The sequence below is a fragment of the Rhincodon typus genome, chromosome 9 (genome assembly GCF_021869965.1).
Source record: "Rhincodon typus isolate 14 chromosome 9, sRhiTyp1.1, whole genome shotgun sequence".
In the NCBI taxonomy this organism is placed as follows: domain Eukaryota; kingdom Metazoa; phylum Chordata; class Chondrichthyes; order Orectolobiformes; family Rhincodontidae; genus Rhincodon; species Rhincodon typus.
In genome coordinates, this window is record NC_063340.1 from 28,226,350 (window position 1) to 28,235,097 (window position 8,748).

At 41.1% G+C, this 8,748-nt stretch overlaps 2 non-coding genes across 2 annotated transcripts; both read right to left on the reverse strand.

Annotated features, from left to right (window-relative positions):
• Positions 1-2,814: 2,814 nt before the first annotated feature.
• Positions 2,815-2,884, reverse strand: LOC125484131. The gene has a single exon (XR_007262985.1). It is a non-coding gene; the product is annotated as a small nucleolar RNA SNORD50 (small nucleolar RNA).
• Positions 2,885-3,778: 894 nt separating this feature from the next.
• Positions 3,779-3,846, reverse strand: LOC125484132. The gene has a single exon (XR_007262986.1). It is a non-coding gene; the product is annotated as a small nucleolar RNA SNORD50 (small nucleolar RNA).
• Positions 3,847-8,748: the final 4,902 nt, after the last annotated feature.

Genomic DNA, 8,748 nt, shown 5'->3' on the forward strand with positions numbered 1-8,748 from the left:
CTACCTTCAAGCTACTTGTTATCCTGACTTATCACAATTCTTACTGTCGGGTCAAAATCCTGGAATTCCCTCCTAATGGCATTGTGCTTCAAGCCACAGCAGATGGACTAGTGTTTCAAGAAAGCAGCTCAGCACTACCTTTTTAAAGGGCAACTAGGGACAGGTAATAAAAGGCTGGCCATCCAGCAATGCCTACATCCCACAAGTGATTAAATAAGGTAGAACCTGGCCAAAATAGCCTGAATAGCTACTCCAGGGTGAATTTACAGCAGCAGACATTCAGAAGAGTACTGGCAGAATACGGGCCCAACATGTTCCCTTTGAAGGTGAAATGTCTTAGCAACAGCCCAATAAACCCTAGATATCTAGGGCTATTCAGGACTGGATAAAAAGGAAGACACATAGCAGGTGCAAAAAAAGAGAAAAATAACAGAAACCTTAGAGAAGTGTAGAAAGTGCCAGGGATACTCAAGAAAGTAATTAGTAAAGAGGAGGCTCAGTGTAAATGCTGAGATGATGTTTTCCCCTCATGGTCTACTTTTAGTGTAGAGATGCAGTAAGCCTCTTCTGTATTGAATGATTCTGCAATACAGTTTGACAATCTGACCAAAGGCAAATATAAAAACAGTTTTTATTAATTGCTATATTTTAAATGGGAAATTATTGTCATCTGAAAATGTGCTCCAAGCCAGAAAGTCAACTGTAGATCTGGTTTGATAGTCTTCATTATAGCCAATACCTGCAAAAGTCAAAAACGTATATGTTAAGGCTATAGCTTCCCTTATCAATTCAACTCAGTTTTTTTTTAATAAGAACAAGCATCGACTGTTTCTAAATAGCTTCAAACCTCATCTGTTTGCACAGATATTTCTGCCGTCACCACAACTTAGATTTAAAATACACAGAACAAGTTTACCAGACTTCAGACCCAGGATAACTGTGAAAATTATTATTCATTGTAAATTAAAACATTCAGCTACAAGTAAACAGTAAACATATATTAGTCAACTAGTCACTTTATACACACAGGGAAAATATTGGACATTACAGGCAGAGGTAAACTCAAAGCAGCTCAATGGTCTTAGTTCATAGAATCTGCTAAGATGGTGTTGATCAGAACCCTGCTTCTTGATGCTGTCATTTGTTTTCAAGAGGCATGGGTGACTCTTAGCCTCATACAAAAGAGGTCACTTAAACCTGTCAAGATCAAATGACTCTCCCACTCTCCATGATCACAGCCCAAGCTGATCAGCCACCTGGGAGTTGGTCTGCAAAGAACTGAAGGCCAGTGAACAGTTACTAATCCACTGACCAGTTACTTGTTGCTGACTGAATCCCATTTGGGCACAGCCCTTGTCTTCAGGTCATCTGCAACCCATCTACAATTGTAGTAGTTATTTAGTTAGTTAGTTAAAGTACTCTTTTCCCATTTCAGCCCATAGATTAAAAACTCAAAAACAAGTTCTTACAGCTATCTGCACAGTTGCTACTCTCTACAGTGGTCAAGAGTGATTAGTGGTAGTGAATAAGGTGTCAATCAAGTATGCATGAGATTGAATAAGATTGGATTCTCTTGTAGGAGATGGTCATTGCCTGGCACTAAAACAACCATGCTAGTTGTTACTTAAAGCCTAAAGTCTTGCTGTATGCAGACACTGTATGCTTTAGTTATGAGAAATCACAAACACCAAACAATTTAAATCATTGGCAGATACCTGTACTTGAGGGAAGGTTGCTGAAGCACCTGTAATGGACTGGCTTTAGACACTGCCCTCCAGGAATATCTGCAATGTCTGGATCTCTCCCCCTAGACGTTACCCCAAATCTTTTGGGGCTAAGGCAACTTCAACCAGTGAAAGCTTTCCCTTAACTCATCTGGTTACTTTAAAGACCCATTGATGCCAAATGCAACTTTGTCACTCACCTCAGGGTGAAGAATATGGGTAAGCAGAAGCAGGGGGACCTGGGCATATATGTGTAGATATTTAAGTTGGTAGAACAGACAGGGAGCAGCGTCTTCAGCTTTATTAATGGGGCATACAGTACAAAAAAACAAAAGAGGTGATGTTGAACTTGAGACAGACCCAAGTCAAGCTGTGTACACCTGGGGATGCCACATTGCAGTAGCAAACTTGTGAATGCAGTGGAGAACACAGAAGCAATTTACAAGAATGGTTCCAGCAATGAGAAAACTGAAGTATGTATTGAAATTGGACTACTGTCCTTGGAGAGAAGGCAGCTGAGAGGAGATTTGATAAAGGTTTTCAAAATCTGAGTGGGCTGGATAAAATAGAGAGATGTTCCTGCTCAAAAAAAGTAAATTCATGCCCTCTTGTCATTAAAAGTGATCTGTAAAAGAAAAACTGATGAGAAGATTCTTCAGTAAGTAGTTAGGATATGGAATGCACATTCCAAAGAGCTGGTGCATACATAAATGGACTGAAAGGCCACAACCTTGTGGTGTAACAATTCTCATTCTGGGGATGAGAGTTCAAATCTCACCACAGCCAGTTGAACAAAGTTATAATAAGCATTTATTCCAGATTTAAAGACAATGTTGGCAGATTGTCAAATATACATCTGGCTTAACATTGCAAAAAAACACAAAAAAAAAAACAAAAAAATCTGACTTGATCTGAATGAGACTCCAGGATGTGGCTGACACCGACTAGATTCTGAAATTACCCAACATGTCGCTAACTGCTACAGACTTGTTCTGGAAGACATGTCGATTTGTACAAGGCCCACTTGTGTACAGCCATACAAGCATAACAAAACAATACCACATAACAAACAAAATGCATTTGAGGTCTAATCTCAGCAGTCAGATCCGTTTGAATGTTTCATCATAAGTGTCAGGTTCGGGATAGTAACATCACTGATTAGACCATTTTAGGTTACTGTGTAGCTGAACGGATTTTCAGCAAACTAGTGTAGCAAGTGTTGCACTTACCCTGAATCAGAGTCTCCATCTGCTACCAAAGTGCTGTGGAGGGAAAGTGAATTAATCACAAGTGGATCATGCCAGTATTAAAACTGAACAGATTTCAAATGTTGAGATTCTTACCACAAGCAGTCGAACTGTGAATGCTCAGCTTATTTTGTTATATTGCAGAAAATGTCAGATTCAGTCAATGCAAATTCTTACTTCAATGTAGTTCAGGCATAGCCAAGTCACCTTAAAAGTATGCAGTATCACCATATTATCACTCTGCAAGTGAAAGCTGGAAGCCACCAATAGCCACACTACATAGCACCAAGCTGATTTGTAAAACTGGAGCTCAGGTTGCCATCACTTTCTACAATGGCACATAAGCAGACAAATCTGACACATCCCTTTGCAAACACATTAAATCTGCCCCTGCAGAAACACCAAGCAGAAATATCACTGGCTCATCCCATTCAAATTACAAGAGATAGGACTCAATCATGTGCCATTTTAAAGTAGAGAACATTTAAATAAAACCAGTTACCTATGCAAATTGTTAAACAAGGATCAAACTTCTGGAGGTCAGCCATCATGTAGACCTGATTGTGCCTTCACATTTGGGGTGGGGGAACAAGATAAACAGAAGACAGAAAAAGATTAGATCACTGTTACATAGCAAGTCAATAAGATGGGCTGGATACAATATGTCTAGTAACAGAAGTAACATTTCAGCGCAGTGACTCTCCATTGTATCTTGAGATGTTAATGGTTTTTCCACAAGGATGCTGCCTGACTAGCAGAGTGTTTCTATCACATGCAATATTTAAACTTTTGTACTGATTCAGTCAAATCTCAGCAGTCAGATCCATACCTTTATCATCAGAACTTCAGGTTTGGAATGTTGCTCATCATCAACAAGACCAAGAATCAAGTGAAAAACAGAACAAGCAATTCAACTATACATCCACATCTAGGTAGTGTGGAATGACAGAATTTGTATTTTATTAGTCAACCAATGCAGCATGGATCTTGCAGCTGCTCTTGGGACTGCAGGTTTAGTAAAAGACTTATTATAGCACTTTAAACAGACATTATATATTTCACCAAAAGATTTTTATTCAATCAGTTTCATTAAAAACAAAGAAGTTTCCCTAGACTTTGGTGGCCTTCAATGAACAACTGAGGCTCCCCTTCCCCCCTTCAAAGTTTAGAACCTAGAAAAAGACATTTTAAAGGGTTTTTTTTCACATTGCAAATTTCCCTACACGTGGTTGGCTCTGGAGATGATAGTCTTCAAGGACTAACTGAATTAAAAACAACTCCACTTAATCAGCTAAGTGGTTGATTTTATTCAAGACTTATATGTTTGATATATTTTATTTTGCATTTTAACATTATCTGCAAGAAGTAATGAAAGGTAGTTTATTCTATGTAAAGGTCCTATACAGAATGGCAAAGATATTTCATAGAAGTCCTACAATGTGGAAGCAGGCCATTTGGCCCATCAAGTCCACACTGATCCTCTGCAGAGCATGCCGCCCAGACCCACCCTCTACCCTATCCCTGCATTTCACACCCTGGACAGAGCAATTTAGCGTGGCCAATCCACCCAGCCTGCACATCTTTGGACTGTGGGAGAAAACCCACACAGAGGGAGAGTGTGCAAACTCCAGACAGTTGCTGAGGCTGGAACTGAACTCTGGTCTCTGATCGCTAGCCAGAGCCACCGTGCCACCTCTTTGCTGAGGAGCGTTCTGGAAGAAGTCGGCTCAGTTAGCACTGCTGATCAGAGGAGGGAGGAAGAACCAGTAAACCCAAAACATTATCATTGTTTCCATCCTTCCCTCTTCCTCTAACCAAAGAGAGGAGAGAGATTGAGAGGCTGATAGGAAGCTTATTGTAGCCTAGAGGGTATTTGGTCTGTTTATACTTAGATTACAATGCAATCTTTAACCAGATAGTGCAATTAGTTGGTATAAGTGCAGGCTTAGGCGAATACTGGGCTTCAGTAAGGCAAACAAGATAAGGCTAGGTAAGATTAATTTTATCTTTTAGTGTAAAGGGGACAAGGATGGCAGTTAGGGCAGATGTGGGAGTTCAGGGAGTCTTCTAGTATCCCTGATGACTATGTCTGCAGGAAATGTGACCAGGTGCAGCTCCTCAGAACACATTCAGTTGGAACAGCAGTTAGACACACTGTGGAGCATTAAGGGGGCCAGAGTGTGCGATAGACATTAGTTACAGGGTGACCAGGAGTCAGGCAGGTAGTGCAGGAGTCTCCTGTGGCTATTCCCCTCTCAAACAGAGGAGTCATCTTTGATACTGCAGATGGATGAGTTACTCAGGGGAGAGAGAGAGACAGCAGCAGCTAGGCCTGTGGCAGCAGAACTGGCTTTGTTGTAGAGCAGGGTCAGGCAAGAGACTGGGTAGATGGGGCACAGTAGGCCATATTGGGTGCAACAAATACAACACAAAAAAGTTTAGAGGAGGTACAGGTGTTCACCTTCTGCAGTTTGATAGGAAGGTGCCATAGGTGGGGGCAGGGGGTGTTTACTGGTCAATAAATGGATGTGGGTCACCTGGAGGGAACGATCCCCGTGAAATGGAGACAGGAGAGTAAGGGGAAGATGTGTTTGGTGTTGCATTCTGCTGGAGTTGTCCAAAATGGCAGAGAGCAATACATTGAATGCAGAGGCTACTGGGATGAAAAGCAAGGACAAGGGGGATGCAAATCAGTGTTGACAGTGATGGGAAAGGGTAAGGGCAGAAGCATGAATGATAGGTTGATAGGGCTCTCAAGTGCATCCAATCTTTGTGACCTATTCTACATTGGAGAAACCAAATGCAGGTGGGGAGACTGCTTTGCAGAACACCTCCGGCCTGAAAGAACATGACCCCAATCTTCCAGTAGCCAGCCATTCTAACAAGCACCCTGCTCGCATATCCACATATGTCCTCAGCATGCTGCAGAACTCCAATGAAGCACAGCACAAACTGGAGGAATAACACGTCATCTTCATACTCAGCACTTCACAACCTTCTGGACTCGATACGAGTTCAACACCTTCAAACTGAACCAACTCCCATTTCTTCCCTTTTAGCTTTACTTATTACATTAAGTCACCATGTACTCTCTCCCATCACCCCCACACCCCAGTGGGATAGTCTGTTCTTTCCAGTCTGGCAGTAAGACACTTGTCCTGCCATTCTCACATTGAGAAATTAGTCTTGAACTATCAAAATCCTTTATCCCCAGCACTTTACACTCCAACCCCTCTTGCCAGTTATAGTGTAAATGCTGTCACCTCCACACTTCACTTCAGATCTGAAGAACAGCCATCTAGACTTGAAATGTTAGCTTACTCTCTATGGATGCTGCCTGACCCACTGCAATCTCCAGCATTTGTTTTCATTGAGCATAGGAGTTGGGAGATCAGGTTATAGCTGTACAGGACATTTGTTAGGCCACTTACATACTGTGTTCAATTCTGGTCTCCCTGCTATAGGATGAATGTTGTGGAACTTGAAAGCATTCAAAAAAAGATTTAAGGATGTTACCAGGTTGGAGTTTGATCTCTAGGGAGGGGCTAAATAGGCTGGGGCTATTTTCCCAAGGAGCATTGTAGACTGAGGAGTGACCTTAGAGGTTTATAAATCATGAGGGGCAGGGATACGGTGAATAGCCAATGTCTTTCCACTGGAGTAGAGTGTCTAAAACGAGGGGCATAGGTTTAAAGTGAGGAGAAAGACTTAAAAACCAGCCCTAAAGGGTAACATTTTTCACAGAGGGTGGTGCATGTATGGAATGAGCTGCCAGAAGTGGGAGGCTGGTACAAATACAAGACTAGATTAATTTAAGATATCTGATCAGCATAGACAAGTTGGACCAATGGGACTGCTTCAATTACTACAACTCTAGGCAAGGCTGATGAACTCAGGGCATGTTTAAGACCATGAGATTAGGACATAACTGTTACAGAAACCTGGCTGTGATGGACAATACTGGCAGCTTAATGTTCTGGTTTTTGATGCTATAGGAAGGATAGGAAAGGAGGCAAGGAATGGGGGAGGGAGGAAGGAGGGGAGGTGTTTTTTGATTAAATAACATCACTGCTATAACTAGAGAAATAATTTCTGAAAAGTCAGTGAAACTACATGGGTAGAAATTAGAAATAAGAAAGGAAATATCACCTTAACAGGATTGTACTACAGGCCCCTCAAGTCAGAGGGAAATTGAGAAACAAATATGTAGGGAGATCTCATTAAGCACAAGGTAGCAATGGGGAAATTTAATTTTCCAAACACAGACTGGGGCTACCATAGTGTTCAAGGTTTGGATGATGAAGAATTTGTCAAGTGCGTTCAAGAAAATACTCTTTCAGTATGTAGATGCTCCCACATTAGGAGTAAAGGACGACTGCTTTTTGGGCAATAAGGCAGGGCAGCTGACTGAAGAGAAAGTGGACGGACACCAGGTCTAGCAATCAAAATGGTTATGAAAAGGATAAGCCTTCCATAAGGGCTAGAGCTTTTAATTGGAGTAAGGCAAGTTTTCATGCTATGAGACAAGAACTTTCAACAGTTGATTGGAGTAGACTCTTCACAGATAAAAGGGACATCTAACAAGTGGGAGACTTTCAAGGGTGAGATAACAAGAGTTCAGAGGAATTACGTTCCTGTTAGAGTGAAGTTTAAAGTTGATAAGATTAAGGAACAATGAATAAATATATTGAGGTTCTAGTCAAGAATAAAAGATAATCTTATTTAGATATAGACAACTTATAGAAATTAATAAAATTACAAGGGGCCTAGATAGGGTGAACAGCCAAGGTCTTTTCTCCAGGGCAGGGGAGTCCAAAACTAAAGGACATAGGTTTAGGTGAGATGAGAAAGATTTGAAAGGGACCTAAGGGGCAACATTTTCACGCAGCAGGTGGTGCATGTATGGAATGAGCTGCCAGACAAAGTGCTGAAGGTGGTACAATTACAACATTTAAAAGGCATCTTGATGGGTATTTGAATAGGAAGGATTTAGAGGGATATGGGCCAAATGGGACTAGATTTATTTAGGCTATCTGGTGGGCTTGGATGAGCTGGATTGGAAGGTCTGTTTTGTGCTGTACGTCTGACTAACTTTGTTCAACTGAATCTCAAAATCGTTATAATGAGATTTTAGGTGCATTCTTAAGAAAATTCAAGAAGGCAAACAGGATACAAGATAGTGTTTGCAGATAAGTTGATGGATGATCCAAAAGAGATTCTACATAAACACAAGTGTAAGAGGTAACTAAAGAGGGTACAGCCCCCTTAAAGATCAAGGGAGTAGCTTTTGTGTTGAACCCCAAGAGTTAGGAGACACTAAATGAATCTTGTCCATGCAGACAAATCAAAATTTAATGTTTTAAAAAACTGTTCACATTACAGAAGTGGGTGTTTGGAAGGTCTTAATGAATATGAAGGGTGGATAAATCTCAGCTGATCTTGTGTCCCAGAACATTGTGGGAAGGGAAGTGAGGAGGGAATTGACAAACCCCTTGCAGAAATATTTGCATCATCTATAATCAAGGGGAAGGTGCCTGATGACTGGAGGGTGACTGATTTTGTACCTTTTAGGAAAGGTTTAAGGAGAAACCGGGGAACCATAGACCCGAGTCTGACTTTGGTTGTGGGTAAATTGTTGGAGATGATTTTAAAAGATAGTATTAATGGATATTTGGAGAGGCAAAAATTGATTTGGGATAGTCAGCATGGTTTTGTGCTCGGAAGACCATGTCCTGAAAAGTTGATTAATTCTTCCAAAAACTCAATCAAGATGATTA